Raw genomic sequence first — 11,209 nt, forward strand, 5'->3', positions numbered from 1 at the left:
GGCTACTTTTTAAATGACTCAGGTGGAGAGGGTTTTTATAACATCCACTGGGGGAAAGTATTCTGCGGTCTGATACACATGGCTGTTTTGAACTGGTTGATTTGGTACAAAAATTTCCCTTTTAAATTTATTTGTTTTGTTATTTTCACCAAGATCCTAATATATTGGGGAGAATTAGGCTTCCACACACTGGTTTTTCTATTCATTTCAATGTGAATCTCTGTTCTTAGAAAGGTTCAATCAGATTACTGGACTTCATTGCCTGCTATATCAATCCTAGTCAACTCTTGGACGCTCAGGGGAAACTCCCTGGATAGGGACTCAGAGTTGCCATCAGGAGTGATTTCTACCAGAATCTAGAGACATCCTCCTAGCTGATCCAGGCTATACCTGGATGATACCCCTGTTCAGGTATTCCACACTTTATTTGCAGAAAGTAAACCTGATCATGAATTAGTCATTCTACACTGGGTAATAATGTGTGATAAAGTGTTTTGAACTTTTAAACACAATGTGAATATAAAGACTTGCAAAACACTTTGTAATCACATTTAGAACAATAATGTTACTGAGACACCTGCTCTATATTTTTTATTGACTTATCCCAATTCAAAGTCTGGGCAGCAATTGTGCCTTTTACCAATGTATATCCCAAGTTTTTGTAAATGATGGAGCTTAGCTTGGTGTTGGGCATGTAGCAGCAGACACTAAAGATATAATTTTTGAAAACATAACTGGAAGAATATGCTTATCTGGGTCTTTTCAAGATTGCTATGATAAGAATCAAGGTATACATAAAAGTACAGTTGAACTGTATCACCTTAATAAAATAGCCAGTATGCTGCTGTCTTTATAATTAATTAAGTTAATGTATTTTCTAATTAAATTTTCATTTATACCAAAATCTCTCCAATGAGTTGTCATAGTGTAATAAAAAATGTATGGACCTTAGGTTTGAACAGTTTTTGGTTTGATTCTGTATCACTCATTATCTGTGTAAAGTTGGGTAGGTCACTAACCTCTCTGAGCCTCTGTCTCCTCATTTTCAAAATGAGCAGAGCAATAATTATCTCATGGCCTTGTCTTATGAATTAAATGGGATCATTTATGTGAAGATACTTAAATCTGGTGCCCGGCATGTAGTTTTTAAGTTGTATCAATTAGGATGTTTCATCACAAAGAACAGAAAGCCTAACTAAAAGTAGATTAGCAGTAAGGAAAATTTAACTCGTATTATAAGAAGTCTCATTAGGGAATCTTCAAGGTTAATAAATTCAATGACTCAACAATGCTTGTCATCATGCTTTCTAAGCTTCTGCTCCACCCCCACCCTGTGTGATAACCTCTCCACTCATAGTTAGCAGGTTGACTGCCACATGATTGCTCACAGACATGGCCACATGCAGAAAATAAGAGTCATCTCATCCTGTGCATGTCTTTTTTGTTGTTGTTAATTTTTATATCTTTTTTTTCTCTTTTTACATCTCTTTTTATTAAGGAGGAATATTTTACCAAAAGCTCCTAGCAGATATTTTCCTCAGATCTCATTGGTCAATACTGGATTACATCATACTTCAATAGCAAGGAAGCCTGGAAAAGCAAATTCCCAACATTTTCAACCTCTCTATAAAGATGCAGGCTCTGCAGACAGGAGGAAGTAAGTATCTGATAGGGAAGAGAATTGAGATGAGTTGTCAACTCCTTTACTAGATCCATGACATGTCCTATTCAGCTTACAGTTGATGCTGGATAGTTGCTCTAATGCATATCAATTTTAATCTCTACATGGGTAAATGAAACAGATAAGTTTATATAAATATTTAGTCAACCCGAAGCATGAATTCCAAGTCTGTAATGCAGAAAATATTCTAGAAGTTGGCATTTTAATTATTTTTCTCCTATGCATCCTTACTAGTTGTGTAACACTGGGGGCAAGTGCTTGCAAGCTTATTGTGAGCCTTCACTTTCCCTGATCCATTGTTTTTTTATCTACATGAACAACAAAAAAAAATCAACCCCTAGTTTCATAAGCTTATTGTGAGCTTTAGAGCAGATAATATTCATGTAGTCTGTAAAACAGTAATTAACTTATTATAGACCCTCTTTAACTGTTGATTCAAATAAAATCTAGGTGGTCCACTGTTTAAAGGTTTTTGCCTTTTCCTCCTGTCTTAGATATTCTGAAAATCAAATGCATCTTAGAAAGATGGCTCTTTGAGTCTGAGAATCCAAGTTTTGTCTTTAGCTCCAAAGAATTTGACTGTGATAATAGCAAGCAGATTTGCTTACACATTTTATAGAATTGATTCTTCCTATTTTACAGGGTTGTCATGAGATATCATATGCACTATGTAAGTGCCATATAGTAGGTACTAATTTGTGCATGGCTGGCAGGTTTAATGTTTTAATTTTTTTTCTTTCATCAATGAAAATGGTAAGACTACCAGGAGTTGAAGTTATAGAGAATCTGGAACTTTCTTATGCTGTTTCTGGGAATATAAAATATCACAACTACTTTAGAAAATAGTTTGGAAGTTTCTTTAAAAGTTAAACAGGCACCTTTAATAATATTCAGTCCTTCTACTCCACCATGTTTATTTGAGGGAAAAGGAAAAATATATCCAACAAAGATCTATACACAAATGTTTATTCCAGCTTTCTTTGTAACAACCCTGCTGGGGTTTGAATCATATCTCCCACAAAGGATGTGTTCGGGTCCCTTGGGTCCTCTGGGAGTGAACCCATTTGTAAATAGAACCTTTGAAAATCTTATTAGTTAAGGTGTTCCCAACCAGAATAAAGCATAGGTCATAACTCAATATAGCTGAAATCTTTATAAGCAAAAGAAATTGGATACAAAAAGAAGAAACTATGCAGAGCAGCCAGAAGTTGGAAGTCAATAGAACCCAGAAGAAAAGTGATGATTCTGCTGCGTGCATTCCCATGAAATGGGAAAGCCAAGGAAGCAAAAGATTGCCAACCAGACAGAAGATACTGACCCAGGAGGAAGCAAGCCTTCTGTCCTCTAAAACCATGAACCAATAAATTCCTGTTATTAGCCAATTTATTATATGGTATTTGTTTTAGAAGCTGGGAACTAAACCAAACTCCAAACTGAACATAACCCAACTATCCATCAACAGGTAAATGGATAAGCAAATTATGGTATTTATACTGTCCAACAATAAGAAGGAAGGAACTACTAGTCCATGTAAGACCATAGATGAATCTCAATATAATTATACTGAGAGAAAGAGTTAAGACCAAAAAATACTACATAATATATGATTCCATTTAAATAATAATGTGAAAAATCTAAACTAATTGAGATTGTCAGAAAGCAGATCAGATGAAGGGGATGGGGGCCAAGGAAAGGTGGGGGGGAAGGATTACAAAGGGACACAAAGAAACTTTTGGAGGTGATGGATATGTTGACTATCTTGATTGTTGTTATGGTTTCACAGATGTATACATAAGTCAAAACACATCAGTTGTACACTTTAAATATGTGAAATTGATTTTATGTCAATTATACCATGTAACATAAAGCTGGTTTTTTTTTAAGATGGTAAAAGTCAGTGCACTTTTCTGAAGCTTAGAGACACAACCAAATGATTAAGTTAAGTGGACCAGTAACAATTACCATGTAAATGAATTTGTAGGTCAATGACTAACAGAAGTCTAATGAATTATTTTAACCTAAACAAGGGTTTTAAACTTATTTGGCTTTGGAGTTAGGATGTGGGTCTCAATTAGAATCTTAAGCAAAATAGGGCGTGTCTGGACTCACAATTCTTACCCTTGCTTAATTGAAGTGAGTATTGCCTTTGTTGTGCATGTGGGAGACTGCTTGTAATTTCCATTGCCCCCATTTTACTTGATCCAGAGCTCTTGATTTATTGCTATCCCTCTACCCCCTTGTGATTTGATGGCCATGTTCTACTTCTCAAGCACCTCTATAGCTTATTATTTCTTTAATTGCACCCCTTACCCATGCTGCTCTCCTTGGTCACATTTGCTCAATTAGCTTCTTAATTTTAGACCAGGGACACCACAGCTTTGTGCATTGCAGTTGTTGTTTTTTTTTTAACTTCCCTGTACCTTCATGACAAATGACAAATATAAATCGCTTTAGCAGAAGAAGTTGCTCCTGTTCCAATTCTAAGACAAATTTGTAATCTTTTATATGGTCTTGTTGTAATCTGGCATCTTATTTTTGGAGAAAAAAAAATAGGTGTACTGAACAGAGAAGAAATACACCTTTCAGGGAGGCTAGGGAGAAAAAATTGGAGAGAAAGTAAAGATTTCAATTGAAAAAAAAAAGAATTTGTGGAGCTGCCTCCCTTGTGTTTTTGCAAAAGTTCTTTTTGCTTGGAGAGCCTCCACAAACCTTCTTATTGCAGATGTATTTGAAGTTTTCCATATCATTTCAAATATATTCCTATTTTCCTTTTCTTCTGGGAATGAATTGTAATAAAGAGAAGAGGTAAGAATGAAATGGTTTGGAAGACAGAAATAGCATGTACGGGGTATCCCAACAGGAATGAGATCCATCTCCACTCTAGAGAGCTATCTCTTGTCCAGAATGCTAGGCCCCTTTTTCTGCCACTAAAAACTGCCTGGGAGTGGAGAGGAGAAGGAAGAGGACTGAGGTGAGAGCATGGTCTTGAATTCTATTAAAAATTTTAAAACATCTTAGGAATGTAAGAGTCCTTATTTAATACATTTTAATTTTACCAAGGGGGAAACTGAAGCCCAGAAAGAGGAAATTATTTGCTTAAGTCACATAGTACACGAGACAGTTGGGAAAACTGGAGGAATCAAAAAAAAAAAATCTCTAGGGCAAACGGAAGTCAGATATCTGGGCCTGTGGCAGCAAGTTTAAGAAATAGCATCTAAAACCTGAAAGGGAGTGGACAAGGAGCATTACAGTGATGCTGACTGCAAGGCAACAGTGAGGTTGTGGAAAATTATTGATTGGCTCAACCGGGTGCCGGATGGGCCTCTTGTTGAATGTGGTTTCCTAATCAACCATCTCTAGTGGACTATGCAACCGGGGCAAACCCAAAATTCAAATAGACAATTGTTTCCTCTAGGCTGGCAAGGCACAAAATAAAAAGATCCTGTAAATCTGAACTCCCATATGTGGTTCTCAGCTGGTGTGAGTCCCTGAATGAATTACATGCGGGCAGAGAAATTAATGCTACACACATGGGGGCCCAACTTGAAAGGAAGAATTACATCTGAGAAGACTTCGCCAAGCATTAAGAACTCTGGGAAACAGACAGGAGGTTTGAGAGTCCACGCTGATATGGTATGCTACAGAGGATCCCCGGTGACATTGTGATCAAGCTTAGGAGCAATGTAATAAATGAGAAGGACACAAATGGAAAGGAGAACAAAAAAGCAATAAAACGATGCCTTAATATTCAGCCTGGACAGATTCGGTGGAACTCGGTGGATGTTAACTCTCACTTTCCTGCCCGTCGGAAATGTTACTTTGTTCTGGGTGAATTTAGTGCTCTTTACACCCGTTAAAGCCTATAGCCAAATGATTTAGCATGACCCTGTTTCCTCCTGGTCTCATACTAATTGACTTGAGAGTGAGTTACAGTCCCGAGAGAATAGCAGCCACATACTGGGTGTATTTTTAATGTCAATTTCTGCAGAAGCTTTTACACAAGGAAATTGTTGTAACAATCATTCTCTCTATCCTGGGCCCTATGATAGGTATTGATTTTTAGCCCATTAGATAGGTTAGGATAGATGAGTGTCTGTAAATGCAAGGTGGGATAGCAGTCACCTGAATCCTTATGCAAAGTAGTGGTACCTGGACATTTTTAAGCTTTAATTCTTTGACCCTTAAGAAAGGGCTATTGATCTGGGAAATTGGAAAATAAGAAAGCTAAATGTTTTTTATGGCTATAATTATAATAATGATGGGTAGAATTAAGATTAGTAAACACAGAAGTAAGGGATATCAACAAATGATTTTAGAGATGCTTTCTTTTTTTGCCTTTTATGGCAATGTTTTGTGACTTATGATATAAATCTGAAATTTAAGATCATTTTAGGTGTCCAGAAGACGAGAGCACCATGATACCCAACAAAAAGGTGCAATTCGCCAGCAGCATTGCATGAAGTAACCAAAACACTTCAGAACCATGTCCTGTAATACTAGAGCACAGCGTAATGCACAGTAGTCATTTGTAGGATGCAGTACAAGTAATATGTTAAAATAGGGGTTAAATTTCCGAAGTTTGAAAATAATCTACCTAAAAAAACTAACATGGGTTTAAGATTTTCTGTAAGTGATATCATTAAATTTGGATTTGTTTTCATAGGTGGAAATGCAAACGTGGAATATATTATGCAAGACAAAGGCATCTGATATTAATTTTGGTCATTGGGAATTGAATTGGGAGAAGCCGTGAGTTACTAAAGAAGGCAATTTGAACAACATCGACAAGAGAAGTTTGGGCCCTAATTAATGGAGACAGGCATCATGGCACAGAAGAAAGGCCAGAGAATACTTTACATTCTACCCAAGGTCTCATGTCCTAAATGGATGAGAGATCACATCTTAGAGGTCAATTAAGAAGCAACTTTTAAAGAAAAACCACCAGTAAAATTGAAAGAAGAAATGTAAACGAAAATATAAGTAAATAGTCATCCTGTTTACTAAATTTTCAAGGCTTTTGATAATATGAAACTTACTGTTCATTCATTCACTCAGTGAGGTAGCACCAGTAAGCTCATTTTAGAAGTAAAGAAGCTAAGTATACTGCCTAAACTCATAAAGTTAATAATTTCTAGAACCAAATCAAGAATCCAGAACTTCTGAATTCAAGCTGGTGTGATTTCCTTTTGTCAACAGCACAACTTTCTTCTCATTCCACAGTAGGCAAATATCTGGCATGCCACAACCACACCCTCCTCCTAGGTCCACGGTAGTTATTTTTCATCAATCAGGATCCTTTTCAAGTCTAAGCAAAGACTCAACCTTAGGTTTCTTAGTCAAACGGTTGTTAAGCAGCTTTTATCAAAGGTGATAAAAACATTTCTGCCTTAGGCAAAATGTATAAAGCCAGGTTAAGTTTTGTTTGCCCTTTTTGCTTTTTACTTTCTTTGGGAAGTTGAACTAGATTGGTCAGCATCATTTGTGCTTTTACTTTGCCCCACTCTCACCAGCCTGGAGTTTTGCTGGAATCTATGATGCAATAGGGACACATTTAGCTCTCAAACACTATTTCATGGATCCTGGTGGGAAACCTGAAAAAGGACAGGAAATGGGGAGACAGCACTTTCTAAAATTATTTCCTTGTAAATGGAAACAAAATTTCCTTTTAACAATTCAAATTGTAAATGTGGGCCATTTATCTTCTGAGACTTTATTTTGAATCTTCTTTTAACATTGTGCAAAATAATAACTCCCCACATCATGCATCTCTCCACCCAATAGTACGTAAGCTATTAATTTTATTTACAAATGAGTAGTTCTAAAGAGTGAATTCTATTTAAACATAAGCTAAATAGATGATAAATTCTTATGAAGAAAGGAGATACAATGTGTTAGAAAGGAAACAGGAATGAAGAGAGAAGAACCAGGTTTACATTGGAACTCTGTCAGCTTTTTTAACTCATCTGAAGTTCAGTTAATTTATCTGAATAATAGGAAAAACAATGAGAACCAAAATAAAAGCATATAAATGCTTATGAGAGTTTATCATTACTATTATTTACAAAGATCTTTTTATCAAAAATTTAAAATTATTGTGAACAATAATTCTCCTCCAAATGCCAGGAGGTGAGCAGTGCTGTTATTTTTCCCTTTATTGAAATAAGGAAACATAAGCTTGAAGATGTTAAGACCTATGACTAGTCATAGAAGAGCTGGAATGAGAATCTAGGTTCTAAGATTGCAAGAATAAGACTTTATCTAGTGTGCCTTGGTATTTTAATATATTTGATCATCAGAACTACCTGTAACTCTATTTAAAATATAGATTCCGAGGTACCTGCCTAAACTTCTGAATAAACTTCTCTTGGGGTGGGATATATGTCTGGTCATTTATTTAGATTTTCAGAGGGTGGTTAGCCATAGATAGAAACCAGAGCTAGAAAGCTTTGGTGGAGGCCTAGTTACTACAGCAAGAGGTTCTCCTGTTCCTTCCATTCACAAAATACAGAGCATTCAGCATAGAGAAGGGCAGGTGGGACCTATAAGAACCACTAGGATGAATACCTCATGAGATTCTACCATGTTCTGCTTCTAACAGGCTGGGTAACCATGGACAATTCCCCACCCCTTCTTGGGTTTTCATCATCTGTAAATTGGGTAGGTTAAATAAGATATTTTCTTGAAGACTCTTCTGACTCTCGGGCCCAAGATTTTCTGACAGTAAATCGGAGAAGAATTGCTTATTTTATTTAGAATTCTCTAATAAAACTGCATGTGTGTGTGTGTGTGTATATATATATATATATATAGTTATATATATAGTTATATATATACTATACACATGCACACACACACACAATATTGGGGTCTTTGAGGAATCCCTGAAAATTATATCTTTCTTCCTACTCCTTTACAGTGACCTTCATTTTGTTTTTTGTACTATCAAGTTCTTCCTTGTTCTATAAAATTTGTACTATTTGACCCCTCTCCCTAAATACAGTGCCCAAGATTTTTGCATGATTGACTCTTTCTCATTAATAAATTCTCATCTTAAATATCACCATATCACATGTTTTCCTCTTCTTCATCAATGTATCCTCACCATCTAAAAGAGCCTGTTGCATAATGGGTGCTTGTTAAATATGCATTAAATTAGTGATTAAGTATACTCCTTAAAATTTAGTTGAATATGTTATTTTGCACATTGCTTATTCTGATTAGTCTTTTTCATGTTGCTATTTCTTCTTACCTTTTGGTCCTTGTTTGTTCAATAATATTTAAGCTGGAAGGACTGGGTAGCCATGTGGGTTTCCTCTGCTATAATACAACCAGATTTGTTATGGTTATTTGTCTCCACTGAGCAGAACTTCTGGACTGACTATGCTGTGTAAGGTCCATCAATTGGCCAGCTTTTCTCTCAAGCGATGTGAGGCCTGCTGAGCTCTCTCCTTGTTCCAATAATGCAAAACACCCCAATCCCAAATACTTTAACATGGGCTCTCAACCTACCAGGGTTTCTACAGACATTTTGTTTCATTTCTTTAAAGAAAAGTCTTGCATTTTGACAGGGGAAAATATTGTTGTCCATGCTCTCTCTGTAAGGAGTGGGAAGAGTGAGAGTGGTTTGCCTTACTGTATAGTCTTTGAGGACCTTAACATCACTCATGTTTTAACCCACGCTTGTAATTTCCATCCTCTTCTGTGTTATGATACACAGCCTTTCTAGGTTGTGGTTTCCAGTTTATGTTACAGAATTAATGCTAGCATCTATTTTTAAACCTCAATGTCTTAAAATAAAACTTTATAGCTTATTTACCTCATAGTCCAATTCAAGTGAGTAGCTCTTCTTCAAGCAGTGATCAGGGATCCAGGCTCCTTCCGTCTTGTGACATCACCATCCTAGGATATCCTTGGAATCTTCTGATGGATTTTCTGCACTCAAACAGTGAACAAGTAAGAGGCCCCATGGAGCTATAACTAAGAGTGTTTCAGGTGGTACACAGTAGTACTAACACATTCTCCTGGCAAGAACCTGGTCAATATCCACAAGGGAGAGAAAAATGAAATCTTTCACACTGCCAGGAAAGAGGAAATAGGATCAGTGATCACCTGAAAGATCCAACAACATGCATCCTCTGCAGCTCCCAAGTACCTGGAATAGCACCCATCTGCTGCATTTATTGAACTTATCTCATTAATTTTTCTCCCAGAAATTTTTGAAATACCATGTTCTATTTTGCTTCAGTATTACGAGACTGTTCATTTTCAAAGTTCTGTATTAAGAGAGATAAAGACAAATGTTTGGCTTAGGCCATCATGCTGAACTAGAAGAAGATATCTCTCTATTTTGAAGTTCTTTTGCCTTTCCCAAGCCTGGGAATTTCTCACTATGTTTCACCCTAGGTCTATGCCTTGAAGACTTTGGCTTTATCAAGCTCTTTAGGATTTTTTTTTCACATGCTTATCTTAACCCCCTCTATATTTTTTCTAGTTCCCTTTTTTTCATCTGGACTACCTCCCAATTCTTCCAAGCTTATTAATGTAAGTAATGTTTTTTTCTCATAGTTCTACTTTCCAGACATTTTTCCAGAGGCTTATCTACATTATTTTTCCTCTAGAGAAATTCTGCTACTATATTCACAAAGAAAAAGAATATGTGAGAGCCCTGGAACTAGATCAGAGGTGTGTACGTGTCTGTGTGTCTGTGTGTGTGTGTGTGTCTGTGCATACTTAAGAGAAGGGGGAAAGAGCTCTGTAGAGAAGGAATTACAGGCAGAATGGCCATAATTCCTTCAGGTACTGAATACCTGTTGTCCTCTAGTTCTAAGCAAAATAGAACCAAAAGAAATGCACCAAAATGCAATCTTTGGAACTTAGATTATGAAAGAAAATTATATTTATGGACTATTATATGCTAATCATTTACCTATATGTTCACATTTAATCTCAAACATTTGGATAGATACCATTAATCCATCTGCATATAATTAAATTCAAACCCATGAAAGTCAACTAATGTTCTAGAACCATGCAGATAGTAAATTCCAGGTTCTTCATGATTTCAGTGCATTTGGATGCTCTCTTTAACATGTTTCCCAATATCTGAAGTGTGACTTTCTAGACTAGTATTGAAATATGGTAAGAATATTGGAGTTGTAAGATCAAGGCCTATCTTTGTAACTAACTGTGTCACTTTTGATAAGTGGCTTAAACACTTTACATTTCACTTCCACCACCTATAAAAATGGTGAGATTCAAATCACTGCCTAGCTTTCAGATGGGGATTAAATAAAATATAGAATAAACAGTGTGCTGGATTATAACTGTTATATAGTCTAGAAAAGCCATGTTATTTTAATCCAATCTTGTGGGGGCTTACCTATTGTTGGATGGGAACTTTTGATTAAGTTGTTTCCATGGAGATGTGACCCCACCCATTCTAGGTGGGTCATGATCCACTTGCTGGAGTCCCTTAAGAGAGCCCAGAGAGCTTATAGAAGCTATGAAAGAAAAAGGCCCACGAGAAGC

At 36.4% G+C, this 11,209-nt stretch overlaps 1 long non-coding RNA gene across 1 annotated transcript in view; it reads right to left on the reverse strand.

The window, feature by feature from the left end:
• The window catches only part of LOC143662890 (uncharacterized), a 62,069-nt gene extending 52,460 nt beyond the window's left edge, over positions 1-9,609 (reverse strand). The window contains exon 1 of the long non-coding RNA XR_013165662.1: positions 9,498-9,609. This is a non-coding gene — a long non-coding RNA (uncharacterized LOC143662890). The remainder of the gene's footprint in view (positions 1-9,497) is intronic.
• Positions 9,610-11,209: the final 1,600 nt, after the last annotated feature.

This window comes from Tamandua tetradactyla, chromosome 2 (genome assembly GCF_023851605.1).
Source record: "Tamandua tetradactyla isolate mTamTet1 chromosome 2, mTamTet1.pri, whole genome shotgun sequence".
Taxonomy (NCBI): Eukaryota; Metazoa; Chordata; class Mammalia; order Pilosa; family Myrmecophagidae; genus Tamandua; species Tamandua tetradactyla.